The sequence below is a fragment of the Hemitrygon akajei genome, chromosome 16 (assembly GCF_048418815.1).
Source record: "Hemitrygon akajei chromosome 16, sHemAka1.3, whole genome shotgun sequence".
NCBI classification, from domain to species: domain Eukaryota; kingdom Metazoa; phylum Chordata; class Chondrichthyes; order Myliobatiformes; family Dasyatidae; genus Hemitrygon; species Hemitrygon akajei.
In genome coordinates, this window is record NC_133139.1 from 90,528,604 (window position 1) to 90,543,567 (window position 14,964).

General features: G+C 43.3%; 1 protein-coding gene across 3 annotated transcripts in view; it reads right to left on the minus strand.

Annotated features, from left to right (window-relative positions):
- Positions 1-14,964, minus strand: part of LOC140740290 (long-chain fatty acid transport protein 1-like) — a 90,718-nt gene that overhangs the window by 59,374 nt on the left and 16,380 nt on the right. The window contains exon 1 of one of the 3 annotated variants that reach the window (XM_073069432.1): positions 9,084-9,420. The exons of 1 other annotated variant lie outside the window; for it this stretch is intronic. The gene's annotated coding sequence lies outside the window, so the exon portion shown is untranslated. Of the gene's footprint in view, positions 1-8,945; positions 9,421-14,964 lie in introns of those variants that run through there. One more of the 3 variants, XM_073069430.1, reaches the window with a different exon arrangement.

Genomic DNA, 14,964 nt, shown 5'->3' on the forward strand with positions numbered 1-14,964 from the left:
TGCCTACAGCAGACTTCTCAAGTACTGGAGAGAAGGTCAAACCCATGACTGTTCAGTCCTTGGGTCAATACTAGAGGCCAATGAAGTTCTGAGTGCAAAACCGAAGGTTGAAGTCCAGAGCTCAGCGTGTCCTGAGATAGGAGCCTGAAGGTGGAGTCTGAGAGCCTGGGTCAGAGACTGGAAATTGGAGGCCAGGTATTTGAAAGTCCAGGACCAAGGACTGAAGGCCCTGAGGTGGCCTGTCCTGGGGTTGGAGGACTGCCTGTGTGTATGTGTGAGCCAGTGGGTAGCTGGGAGTGTGGTAAAGGAGTCTGGTTTGCTGTTGTCTTGTTCTCATCTGTTGGTGTTGCTGCTGCTGATTGTGTTGTTATTGTGTTGAACACTGTGGGAATACTATGTTGGCATTGGAATCTATGGTGACCCTTGTGGGCTGCCCCCAGCACATCCTTATGTGTGTTGGCTGTTAACGCAAATGATGCATTTCACTGCATGTTTCAATGTAGAGTAAATGTGAATGAATAGGTGACAAGGAAATGAATCTTGGGGTACTATATAGTGACATATACATACTTTGGTCCTCCAGAAGGACCACAATCTTTTTGTAATGTTTGGAGGCTTGTGGGCCTGGAGAGATATATTGGCTGGAGTCGGGGCCTTGTGCTTTGGCTCTTGGTAGGGTCACCCATACCAAACAGGTGAAAGGATAGAAGCTAGACTAAGAGTGGTCCACCAATCCTCCAGGTTGGGGGTTCAGATCAGGGCTAACAACCCTGACTGGTCAATGAAAAAGATTGTTATGGAAAACGCAATGAAGAATCCTTCTACATCTGTGTGAGACCGTGTTCCCGAGTTTCCACCTGGGACTTGCATGACTGACAGTGGTGAAAACCAAAAGGAAGCTCCTGACATGATGAAGGAAGCCCTGAACACCACCAAGACTAAGACCAAAATTGTTTTTTGGAATGTACAAACCATGGACAACACTGGCAAGCTAGCACAAATAACTGCTGAAATACGTCATTACAACTACACATACTGGGCATCATTGAAAGCAGGTGGACAGTGTCCGGTAGAATAAAGGCAGCAACTGGTGAAACAGTTTTATACTCAGGAAGGGAAGGTGATCACAGCCAAGTACAGCATCCACACCAAAGTGAAGCTGTACTAGAGCTGTGTTCTGTCCATACTCTTGTAGGGTCAGAATCTCAGGGCATGACAGAGAACAACCTTGCCAAGCTGTTATCATTCCACACCATGAGCCTTCGGAAATTCCTTCATATTTTCTGGCCAAACAAGATCTCCAACAACACCCTACTCCTTTAGTGTCATCAAGAATACCTGGCCACAATCATCATGAGGAATTGTTAGGGATGGATTGGGCACATGATGAGAAGAGAGGCCAACTCCATCATCAAGACAGCATTCCATTGGATGCCTGAAGGACAAAGGAAATGCAGGAGACCAAAGCAACTTGATGCTAAACTGTAGATGTAGAAATGAGGACCCTGAAACACACCCAGGCCACAATAGAGAAGATGGCCAAGGACAGACAAAAATGGAGGACCTTCATTGCTGCCCTAAACACCAGCGGCATATCGGGCTGTAACTAATGTACTTTGTAATAAATTTACTTTCAACTTAGATAAATAAATCAGAATCTGATACCACAGCCATCTCTGTGACCTCGTCTACGTTCACTGAAAGAGCGAGTGATCCATACCCAGTCCCCTCTCCTAGGCCAACGGCCCCAACAGTGAGACCCTGGTTACTCTCATTTGGCTACGTTGTGCAGACATGTCTATCTCAGATATGTCAACAGACTCCCGAAACAGATAGTCCATTCCAAGCTCTTTTATATGAAGAGATTACCGTGGAGACAAAAGAAAAGATTGACAAATATGCTTGAACAAATGTAATTCCACCCTAATTCTGAGATCTTTAGCTCATAACTCACTCATAGTGGAGAAAGAGCATTCAGCTTGTATTGAGAAACCTGAGTGTGTGCATTTGGAGGGTAGAGAAGTCCCAGATAGGCAGTGGAAGCAGCACACTTCCTCACAAAATAGCAGCTCATCTTCCCTATCTGAGAAGAGTTTACTTTTCCTGCATCGGCCTCAAAAAACTACTTGGGTTGTAAAATTAGTCAGCTCCAACACAGGTACTAGCCTCCACAGAATCCATGACATCTTCAACGAATCCATCAACACTACCTCACTTTTTTATTATTTCTGTTTTAGCACTATTCTTATTTTAACTATTTAATATACATACATACTGTAAATAATTTACTTATTTTTCTGTATTATCATGTAATGCAATGTACTGCTGCCACTAAGTTAACAAATTTCATGGCTTATGCAGGTGATATTAAACCTGATTCTGATTCAAAACACTAAAACCTGGAACATAGAAATAGAATAGTACAAACACTTTGACCCATATCGTGCTGACTTTTAACCTATTCCAAGATCAAACTAATGTTTCCCTCCCATTTAGTCCTCAATTTTTTTCATCTATGTACCTAAGAGTCACCTAAATACGTCCCTAAAATACCTGTCTCTACCACCACCTGTGGCAGTGTGATTCATGCACACACCGCTCTGTTTAAAAAAAAAATATTTTTGACATCCTCCCCTATACTTCCCTCCAATCACCTTAAAATTACGCCTTCTTGATTTAGACATTTCTGCCCTGGAAAAAATGTCATTGATGTCCAATCTATCTATGCCTCTTATCTTTTACACCTCTATCAAGTCACCCCTCATCCCCCTTCCCTACAAAGAGAAAAGAACTAGCTCAGTCAACATTTCCAAAAAAAAGACATACATTCTAATCTAAGCAGCATCCTGGTAGGGTCCTCTGCACCCTCTCGAAAGTTTCTACATCCTTCCTATAATAAGGTGACCAGAACTGAAAAGGGTGGAGTGGAAGCAAGTTCTCCTTGATCCCATGGGATTGCCCAAGATGTTGTTTTCAGGTGTTGCCAGTTGGAAGTTGCATAATTTATAAAAACAAAACTTGCCAAACCGGTATATGTCAAAGTACACAGTATGTGTAGCATACAACCCTGACACCCTGTCTTCCTCACAGACAGCTCCCAAACAAAGAAACACCATGGAACCGTTCAAAAAAAGATATTAACCCCCCCACCACATGCACAAAAGAAAACAAATCGGGCAAATGGCAACAAAAAAGGTGAGCAAAAAAAACACACAGAATATAAAACCCAAAAATGAAAGAGTCCAGGCATATTCAGTTCAGAGTTTGTTATCTGCAGGCCGTCTAGATTCAAAATCGTCCAAGATAGCAACAACAAAATAAAAGAAGTGGCAAGAAACCAGGAAGACATCATTACATAAGTCAATGATTAACTACTTCAAAATTAATAACTGAATAACATTATTCAATTGTTAATTAAAAATTACTAACTTAATATTACAAATTGACCTGGACGTAATTACCACTTGTAGACACAAGCTGTAACTGTTGTTTGCCTCTGTATGTGGAAGTGTTTCTGACTGAACCTTGCTCTTAATTTGATTCCATGCCTTTAGATATTGCATTTGAATTTGTTCCATGATACAGATTTTTCTCTGGAGCTATTGGCCTAAAATAGTGACCTGAGTTAACTGCATTGGCCAGATACACCATGCAAATAAGGACAATTTAACAACTTACTTTCCCCGTTATTTTTGCAACCATACTGTCAGCGGCTTCAATGGCTTCATCCAAGTAATTTGTACAAGCAGTAAAAAACTGAGACCCAGCACTGATCCCTGTGCTACGCCATCCTTTACATCTTCTTTCTGCCAGCAAATCACCTGTTAATGCCTATTCTATGTTATTTTTGTTAGTCTGCTAAAACTTCAAGCCATGCCAAAGTGTAACCCTCTGATTAAAGCATAGAAGCAGCCCATTGAGTCTGTATCAGCTCTTACATAAGAGATATCCAGTTAGACTTTCTTCCCTACCTCTCCCCTTGTCCTGTAATTGCTTGCCTTTCAGATACTGAACTATCTTCCTTTTAATTCTACAATTAAATCTGCCCCTACTCCTACCCAACATTATCTTCCTGATTTCAACCTGTCATAATGCTTCTCAAGTCAGCTTTAGTTCTTTTGCCATCAGTTTCATTCTACAACACAAGCTTATGATCTTTCTGACAGCAGAAAGAGCCTTTCTGCCTATCATTATCATGTGCCGTGTCATATGACGTAGGCAATCATGGTTTCATGACATGATGATTCTTGGCAAATTCTACAGAACTGGTTTGCATTGTCTTCTTCTGGGCATTGTCTTTACACGATGAGTGACCCCAGCCATCAGCAGAAAAGGAGAGCCTTACACCTCCTCCCCACCACTTATACCCTTCCTAATTTTAAACATCTCAGTCAGTTATCCTGCAGTCTTCCCTGTTCTCCAATCCGTCCACATAACTAAACTTCCTCAGCCCTGGAATCACAACTAGTAAATCTCTTCTGCAACTTCTAAATAGTCTTTACAGCTTCCCTAAAATATTCCATCCACAACTAGACAGATTTCTTCAGTGGGTCTGGATCAGTCTTTCATAAAGCTCAAAATTCAAAGTAAATTTATTATCAAAGTACGTATGTCACCGTATACTATCCTGAGATTCATTTTTGCGGGCATTCATAGAAGACTTCCAAGAGGCCCACAACCTTGTCGTAGGGTTTGGAGGCTCATCTCAATGACCCAGACAGCTATGTTGGCTGGAAGCAAGGGTTTATGCTTTGGCTCCTGGTAGGGTCACCCATGCCAAACAGGTCAAAGGGTAAAGGCCAGACTAAGAGTGGTCCACTGATCCTCTAGGTTCGGGGGTTCAGATCAGGGCTAACAACCCTGACTGGTAAAACAAAATTGTTATGGAAACAGCAATGAAGAGTCCTTCTACATCTGTGTACAATAGTATTCCTGATTCTCCACCCGGGAGTTACATGACTGATAATAGAGAAAACCAAGCTGCTGACATGAAGGAAGCTCTGAGCACTGCCAGAGATGGAGGATCGTCATTGCTGTCCTAAACGCCAGTGGTGAAACGGGCAATAAGTATGTAATTCAATGGCACAAGGAAATTCAATGGAATTAATGAAAAACTACAAAGACTGACAAACAAGCAACCAGATTGCAACAGAAGAGAAACTGTGCAAATACAAAAAAAAATGAGTAGATAAGTAATACTGAGAATATGAGTTGTACAGTCCTCGAAACTCCATAGGTTGTGAAATCAATTCATTGATGATGTGAGTGAAGTTATCCATTCTGGTTCAGGAGCTTGAAGAAGATGATAAACATTTGGAACATCATTTGGACATCTAGATATCAGATCATTCTCTGTTCTTGCTGCTGCCATGAGGTCGAAGGTCCAAGAACTTCAGGACTTGCACCACCACCTTTAAGAATAATTACTATCCCTCAACCATCAGGCTCCTGAATAAAAGGGAATAACTGCACTCATTTGCTCCATCACTAAAAAGTTCCCACAACCAATGATCTCACTTTAAGGACTTTTTCTCTTGTTATCTCATGTTCTCAATATTTATTGCTATTTATTTATATTTGCATTTGCAGTTTGTTGTCTTCTGCACTCTGGTTGATCTTTCAGTGACGCTGGTAAGGCTCTGGAAACCTGTGCCAACCAACTAGCGGGAGTATTCAAGGACATTTTCAACCTCTCACTGCTACGGGCAGAAAATTGCTTCAAAAAGGCAACAATTATACCAATGCCTAAGAATAATAATGTGGGAAGCCTTAATGACTATCGCCCAGTAGCACTCACATTGACAGTGATAAAATGCTTTGAGAGGTTGGTTATGACTAGACTGAACTCCTGCCTCAGCAAGAACCTGAACCCATTGCAATTTGCCTACTGCCACAATAGGCCAATGGTATATGCAATCTCAATGGCTCTCCACATGGCTTTAGACCACCTGGACAACACAAACACCTACATCAGGATGCTGTTCATCGACTATAGCTCAGCATTTAACACCATCATTCCCACAATCCTGATTGAGAAGTTACAGAACCTGGTTCTCTGTACCTCCCTCTGCGATTGGATCCTTGACTTCCTAACAGGAAGACCACAGTCTGTGGTGATAACATATCCTCCTTGCTGATGATCAACACTGGTGCACCTCAGGGGTGTGTGCTTAGCCCAATGTTCTACTCTCTGTATACATATGACTGTGTGGCCAGGCATAGCTCAAATACCATCTACAAATTTGCTGATGATTCAACCATTGTTGATAGAATTTCAGGTGGTGATGAAAAGGAGTACAAGAGTGAGAAATGCCAACTAGTGGAATGGTGCCACAGCAACAACCTGGCACTCAACATCAGTAAGACGAAAGAGCTGATTGTGGACTTCAGGAAGAGTAAGATGAAGGAACACATACCAATCCTCATAGAGAGATCAGAAGTGGAGAGAGTGAGCAGCTTCAAGTTCAACATAGAACATAGAATAGTACAGTACAGTACAAGCTGTTGTGCCAACCCTTAAACCCTGCCTCCCATATACCCCCCCACCTTAAATTCCTCCATATACCTGTCTAGCAGTGTCTTAAATTTCACTAGTGTATCTGCCTCCACCACTGACTAGTGTCAAGGTCTAGTTCCTCAGCTCCTGGGTGTCAAGATCTCTGAAGATCTAACCTGGTCCCAACATATCGATGTAGTCATAAAGAAGGCAAGACACCTGCTGTATTTTATTAGGAGTTTGAAGAGATTTCGCATATCAACAAATACACTCAAAAACTTCTATAGTTGTACCGTGGAGAGCATTCTGACAGGTTGTATCACTGTCTGGTATGGAGGGGCTACTGCACAGGACTGAAAGAAGCTGCAGAAGGTTGTAAATTTAGTCAGCTCCATCCTGGATACTAGCCTACAAAGTACCCAGGACATCTTTAGGGAGTGGTGCCTCAGAAAGGCAGCGTCCATTAATAAAGACTTCCAGCACCCAGGGCATGCCCTTTTCTCACTGTTACCATCAGGTAGGAGGTACAGAAGCCTGAAGGCACACACTCAGCAATTCAGGAACAGCTTCTTCCCCTCTGCCATCGGATTCCTAAATGGACATTAAAGCTCTGGACACTACCTCACTTTTTTCAATATACAGTATTTCTGCTTTTGCGCATTTTAAAATCTTTTCAATATACGTAATTGAATTACTTGTCTATTTATTGTTTTATTTTATTTATTATTTGTTTTTCTCTCTGCTAGATTATGTATTGCATTGAATTATGTATTGTGTTAACGTGAGTTAACAAATCTCACATATAACCATATAACAATCACAGCACGGAAACAGGCCATCTCGGCCCTCCTAGTCCATGCCGAACTCTTACTCTCACCTAGTCTCACCTACCCGCACTCAGCCCATAACCTTCCACTCCTTTCCTGTCCATATACCTATCCAATTTTACCTTAAATGACACAACTGAACTGGTCTCTACTACTTCTACAGGAAGCTCATTCCACACAGCTATCACTCTCTGAGTAAAGAAATACCCCCTCATGTTTCCCTTAAACTTTTGCCCCCAACTCTCAAATCATGTCCTCTCATTTGAATCTCCCCTACTCTCAATGGAAAGAGCCTATTCACGTCAACTCTATCTATTCCTCTCAAAATTTTAAATACCTCGATCAAATCTCCCCTCAACCTTCTACGCTCCAATGAATAGAGACCTAACTTGTTCAACCTTTCTCTGTAACTTAAGTGCTGAAACCCAGGTAACATCCTAGTAAATCGTCTCTGCACTCTCTCTAATTTATTGATATCTTTCCTATAATTCGGTGACCAGAACTGCACACAATATTCCAAATTTGGCCTTACCAATGCCTTGTACAATTTTAACATTACATCCCAACTTCTGTACTCAATGCTCTGATTTATAAAGGCCAGCGTTCCAAAAGCCTTCTTCACCACCCTATCTAAGATGCCAGTGATTCTGATTCTGCTGTTTTGCTACTGATTAGCTGAGTATGCCCTCAAGAAAATGAATCTCAAGCTTGTATATGGTGACATATAAGTTCTTTGATAATAAGTTTACTTTGAACTCTCTTTTTCCACGTTAATTTATATCAATTTAATTACTATTTTTTAAAATATTCACAGATTTAATGATGTTTTATTTGTAATATTAAGGGTTTAATCTGAGAATGATAGTTGTGACAGCTGTGAAAGGGTGATTTAGGGCTTGGGAGAGAAAGGCTGGTGTTTAGAGTTAGGTCACCCTTCAGCTGTGATCGCTGAGTTCTGGAGTCCAAACCGACCAGCCTTGCTCCTCATCCTCTTTAGAGGTGAAGAGTCCCAGTTTCTCAATTCTCTGCACATAGTTATGACCACTAGACTGCTCAGACTATGCCAGACCATTACAATTCACTTCCCATTTACATTACATGCTTCGAGGTTGTGAGGGTTCAGTTTGCGCTCACAGTCCGATGTTTCGTCACCAGTCGCCTGATCGAACCACGCACTAAACCAACCACCACACCACCCCCTTGCCACCCTCAATGGCAGACCCTGTGAGCCACACCATTCACAGGAAATCAAACACTTGAGAAATAAAATGCTTCATTGTTTCCAGCCTTGGAAGGGAATTCATTTGAAATGGAATGATTTTGCATATTGCAGAATTAATTAGGAAGACAGTTCCCCTTGAAAACCAAAGGAAACTTTTCCGATTTGACACTGTGCCACTAAGACCAAACTGGGAAGGCATTTGTTCCTAAATACCAAGAAAAGTCTCCCTACTTGAGGAGACTCTCCTACTATTTGTGAAGTTCGTGGTTGAACTTCAATCAGGAGTTGCTGCCTGTCTGTTTAAACCAATGATGGAATGGACAGCTAACCTTCAAACAGACTTCACACACAGCTTTGAATTTTCCAAATGATAAACTTTGTTCACTGAAAGGAAACTCACCAGAATGTGTAACGTGTGCTTAAAAACTTCCTCACCGAGGCATCCAAACCACAGACTGAAACGATCCTTCCGAAAGCAACTTTCCGGTTGTCAAGCTCTCGCTGGTTAAAGTGTGGACTGAGTGCAAGATTATCTCACCTCCCATCTGCACGCAAACAATCCCGTTGCTGTGATCTGTTTCACTTCACACAAAGACACTTCATTGTGGCTCCAAGGCCCAGCATCGAGGCAGCGTTCCAGCAGACGGGCTGTTCCACATTCAGTCGAGTACCTCACTCGCTGCGAGCCTTTCAGCGCAGAACCCTCCGCTTACCACTCCCATTCACAGGAACAGCAGGAAAACACAGAGCAGGTCCCCAATGGGTCCTAAAGAACACCTTTCGGAATAAACTGTTTTTAAGACAGGGTGCTCTATTATCCCAGCAGAACTCCTTGCAGTCTCACTCCCTCCCTCGGCACTGCTCAGGGCTGGTGAAACTGCTCTCCCTGGCATAACGCGAGATGCGTGTGGTAAATAATAAACAGAAGGGTGATGTGACAGAGGAACTAAAAGAGTTTAAAAACTAAAAGCTCAGGAAAACAACTACCTGAACTGGAGAGGCTACAGTGAACAGAAACTTCTGCTAAGTTTTTAAACTTGTTGTTGAGCGAAGTTAAAGAATGCTCATTGTTTTTGTTTCCGGAACTTGATTGTAAATGTCAAGCACTTCGGTAAAGGAATTAAAAGAGGTTGTCTCTGTAACTTTACAGGGACACTAAATCCTCAAAATTCACTGAAATGGCTCAACATCAGTCTCCTCCTCCAGGGCAAGACAGGTTGGGCTGTTTTTTTTCTGGAGTGTTGGAGGTTGAGAGGAGATCTGAAGTAAGTTTATAAAACTATGAGAGGTGTAGAGAGAGACATTTTGAGCAGTCTGGGTTAAGATAAGATGTGCTTCTGACACTGGAGAGGGTTGAAAGAAGGTTCGCAAAATTATTTCGGGATTGAAATACTTTCCCTTCCCCCCCCCCCGCTTTCCGCAGGGATCGCTCCCTACGTGCCTCCCCCCATCCCTTCCCACCGATCTCCCTCCTGGCACTTATCCTTGTAAACGGAACAAGTGCTACACCTGCCCTTACACTTCCTCCCTCACCACCATTCAGGGCCCCAGACAGTCCTTCCAGGTGAGGCGACACTTCACCTGTGAGTCGGCTAGTGTGGTATACTGCGTCCAGTGCTCCTGGTGTGGCCTTTTATATATTGTGAGACCCGACACAGACTGGGAGACTGTTTCACTGAACACCTACGCTCTGTCTGCCAGAAAAAGCGGGATCTCCCAGTGGCCACACATTTTAATTCCACGTCCCATTCCCATTCTGATATGTCTATCCATGGCCTCCTCTACTGTCAAAATGAAGCCACACTCAGGTTGGAGGAATAACACCTTATATACTGGCTGGGTAGCCTCCAACCTGATGGCATGAACATTGACTTCTCTAACTTCCGTTAATGCCCCTCCTCCCCTTCTTTCCCCATCCCCAATTTATTTATTTTCCCCTCCCTTTTCTCTCTCTCTCTCTGCCCATCACTCTTTGCCTGCTCTCCATCTCCCTCTGGTGCTCCCCTCCCCCTTTCTCTCTTCCCAGGCCTCCCATTCCATGATCCTTTCCCTTCTCCAGCTGTGTATCCCTTTTGCCAACCACCTTTCTAGCTCTTACCTTCATCCCTCCCCCTCCTATTTTCAAATCTCTTACTATCTCTTCTTTCAGTTAGTCCTGACGAAGGGTCTCGGCCTGAAACGTCGACTATACCTCTTCCTATAGATGCTGCGTTCCACCAGCATTTTGTGTGTGTTGATTGAAATATTCATAAATTTGGGACTCTACTCACTGAAATTCAGAAGAATGAGTGGGATCTCATTGAAAGCTATCGAATGTTGAAGGGCCTTGATCAAGCAGATATGGAAACGTTTTCTATGGTGGGGAAGTCTAAGACTAGAGGACACAGCCTCAGAATTCTCTTAGAACAGAGATGAGAAGGAATTTCTGTAGCCAGAGTGTGGTGAATCTGTGGAATTCATTGTCACAGGCAGCCGTGGAGGCAGAGTCATTGAGTGTATTTAAGGCAGAGGTCAATAAGGTTCTTGATTAGTCAGGGTATGAAAGCATGCAGGGAGAAGGCAGGAGATCGGGGCTGAGAGGAAAATGGATGAGCCATAATGAAATGGTGGAGCAAACTCAATGGGCCAAATGGCCTAATTCTGCTCCTGCGTCTTATGGTCTTTTTTTCCCCCAAGGTGAAAATGTCAAAGAATAGAGGATAGAGTTTAAGAGCGAGGAGGAAAGTTTTAAAGCAGATGTGTGAGTTAAGTTTCCTTTCCCTCACACAGACTGTGGTAGTTGCTTGGAACAATGGTGGCATTTCAGAGATACTTAAGCAGATTCTTGGACCTGAGGGAGTGGAGAGATATTGATCATGTGCAGGCACATTGATTAAATTTAACGACATCATGAGCTGAAAGGCCTTTTCCTGCACTGTACTGTTCTAGGTTAAATGTATAGCACAGACTGTGTCATTCTTTAAAAAGGACCTAATGCCTTCTTGGTAAATATGACGAATAAACTCTTCTCAGGCTTCCAGCAAGGTATAGGTATTGATTATAACCAATGTTTCGATTCAAACTCTGCCACCTTCTTTCTTTAACAACCAACACACCAATAATGTGCTGGGGTAGCCCGCAAGTGTTGCTACATATTCAAGCACCAACATAGCATGCCCACAAGTTCAGCAGAGTAACACAAAACAACAGCAAAATGAGTGTTAGACACATAAAATGCTGGAGGAATTCAGCAGGTCAGGCAGCATCTATAGAAATAAACAAACAGTTGACGTTTTGGGCCAAGACCCTTCATCAGGATGGGAAAGGAAGGTGAAAGAAACCAGAATAAGGTTGGTGGATGGGAAGGAGTTAAGCTGGCAAGTGATGAAAAGTTGGTGAAGTTAGTGAAACCAGGTGCGGGGGAATGTTCCAACCAAAATTCTGATTGCCCAAGCAGCGGCAGGAGCAGCCACAGTGCCGAGTTTTCTCGAAAGTCAGCAAAACTTAAAAGAGGAGAGACTTGCAGGTCAGTGACGCTCGTTCAAAAGTACAGCAGGGACAAGCGGGGAGGCCATTGTTGGGAGTAGGTGAGTGATGAGAGTAGGAGTGTCAGGCTTTGGCTCAAAGGAGGCCTCAGCTTGAAACAGGCATTGGCTCTGGGTAAGCTTCTGTTAGGGTCCCTTTTTTGTTTTCTCTTACTGTAGAGAAAGTAAGATGTGCAGTAAATAGCCGTTATGTGTTATTCATGCTGTATGTTGGAGTCATGGGAGACCCAGAGTCTTCCAGGGAACTACATCTGCATGAAATGCATCCGGCTGTAGCTCCTGTGTTAGGGATCTGGAGCAGCAACTGGATGATATTCGGCTTGTACAGGAGAGTGAGGAGATAATCGATCAGAGTTACAGGGAAGTAGTCACCCCCAAGTTGCAAGAGGTGAGTAGCTGGGTGACTGTCAGGAGAAATGGAAATGTGAATAGACAGTTAGCACAGAGCACCCCCGTGGCCATTCCCATTCAGGACACTGTTCCAGGAGAATGCCACAGAGACCGGGTTACTGGCACTGAGCACAGGTTCGTGGTTCAGAAGGGAAAGAGGGAAAAGAGGAAGCAGTAGTGATAGGGGACTCAGTAGTCAGGGGAACAGACAGGACATTCTATGGATGTGAACAGGACACCCCAATGGTATGTTGCCTCCCAGGTGCTAGGGTCAGGGACGTCTCGGATCATGTCCACAACATATTGGAGAGGGAGGGAGAGCAGCCAGATGCCTTGGTACATATTGGTACCAATGACATAGTAAGGAAAAGCATGAGGTCCTGAAAAGAGAATTTAGAGAGCTAGGCAGAAAGCTGAGAAGCAGGACCTCCTGGGTAATAATTTCTAGATCACTGCCTGTGCCTGGTGCCAGTGAGGGTAGAAACAGAATGATTTGGTAAATTAACACGTGGCTAAGAAGCTGGTACGGGGGAGAGGGCTTCAGGTTCTTGGATCATTGGGATCTCCTCTTCTGGGGAGATATGACCTGTTCAAAAGTGACAGTTGTAAGTGAGCCTGATGGGAACCAATATTCTCGTGGGCAGATTTGTTAGAGCTGTTGGGGAGGGTTTAAACTAATTTTTCAGGGAGTGGGAACCGGAGTGAAGGGACTCGGTATAAGATGGATGGTAAAAAATCAAAGGTAGCAAGCAGTCAGACTGTCAGAAAGGACAGGCAGATGATAGGACATAATTGCAGCCAGCAGGGTGAGTATCAGTGCATTAGGGATGCAGATTCAAAAAGAGTACCAAATACAGTACTCAAAGTGTTGTATCTCAATGCATGGAGTATAAGAAATAAGGCAAATGATCTTGCCGCAGTTTTACAGATTGTTGGGTATGATGTTGTGGCCATCTCTGAATCATGGCAAAAGGATGGTTGTAGTTGGGAGCTGAATGTCCAGCGTTACATGTTGTATTGGAGGGATAGGAAGGTAGGCAGAGGGGGTATCATGGCTCTGCTAGTAAAGAATGGCATAAAATCAGTAGAAAGATGTGACATAGGATCGGAAGCTGTTGAAATCTTGTGGGTTGAGTTAAGAAAGTGCAAAAGGACCCTGACGGCAGTTATATACAGGCCTTACAACAGTAGCTGGGATGTGGACCACAGATTACAACAGGAACTAGAAAAGGCATGTCAAAAGGGAAATGTTATGATAGTCGTGAGAGATTTCAACACTTATGTTGATTGGGAAAATCAGGTTGGTAATGGATCTCAAGAGAATGAGTTTGTTGAATGCCTTTGAGATGGCTTTTTAGAGCAGTTTGTCATTGAGCCTACTAGGGGATCAGCTATACTGGATTGGGTGTTATGTAATGAACCAGAGATGATTAGGGAACTTAAGGTAAAAGAACTCTTAGGTGACAGTGACCACAATATGACTGAGTTCACCTTGAAATTTGATAGGGAGAAAGTAAAGTCTGACATAGCAGTATTTCAGTGGAGTAAGGAAAACTACAGTGTTATGAGAGAGAAGTTGGCCAAAGTAAATTGGAAGGAGCTGCTGGCAGGGATGTCAGCAGAGCAGCAATGAGTTTCTAGCAAAAATGAGGAAATGCAGGATAGTTGTATTCCAAAACAAAGAAACATTACAACCGTGGCTGACAAGGGAAATCAAAATAGTACAACTGTACTATTTTGTGCTCAACAAACTGGTCTCCCAACCTACATCAGATCTCACCAATGTAGAGGGGATGCACTGAGATATGTTAGATGACCCTAACAGACTCACAGGTGAAGGGTTACCTCACCTGGAAGAACTGTTTGGGGCTCTGAATGGACGTGAGGGAGGAGGTGAATGGGCAGGTGTAGCACTTCTGCCACTTGCAGGGATAAGTGCCAGGAAGGAGATTAGTGGAAAGGGATGAATAGACAAGGAAATCATGGAGGGGCTGATGCCTGGAGAAAGTGGGGCAGAAGCAAATATGTGTTAGGTGTAAGATCCTGTTGATGATATTCTGGAGAAACAAGCCCATTCTCTCCCTCATACCCACCCACCCACACACAGATAGTCCTCCAACTCCAGGACAGACTTCCAATCTTCAGCCTTCATCCATTAGGCTTTGTCTTCCAAACTTCTGATCAACCTTTGGGCTGCTGTGACATGGTGCTTACACTTTATTTATTTACTTGTACTGCACTTTCTCTGTAACTATGAGCAGAATTGGGCCACTATAACACCAGATTGTGCCTTCTGTTTTCTTGTCCCCATTTGTACTACCTCATGCATGAAGTGAGGTGTCTGCACGGCACATACATTTTCTCTCCATCTCGGTATACGTGACAATAATCTGATTACCAATTACTGTTTTTTTTAATCCGGACTTCAGTGTCTGCATTATCTTGTGTGATCCACTTCCCAAACCTATTTCCTGGCAACTTCAGAATCAGATTTAATACTACCGG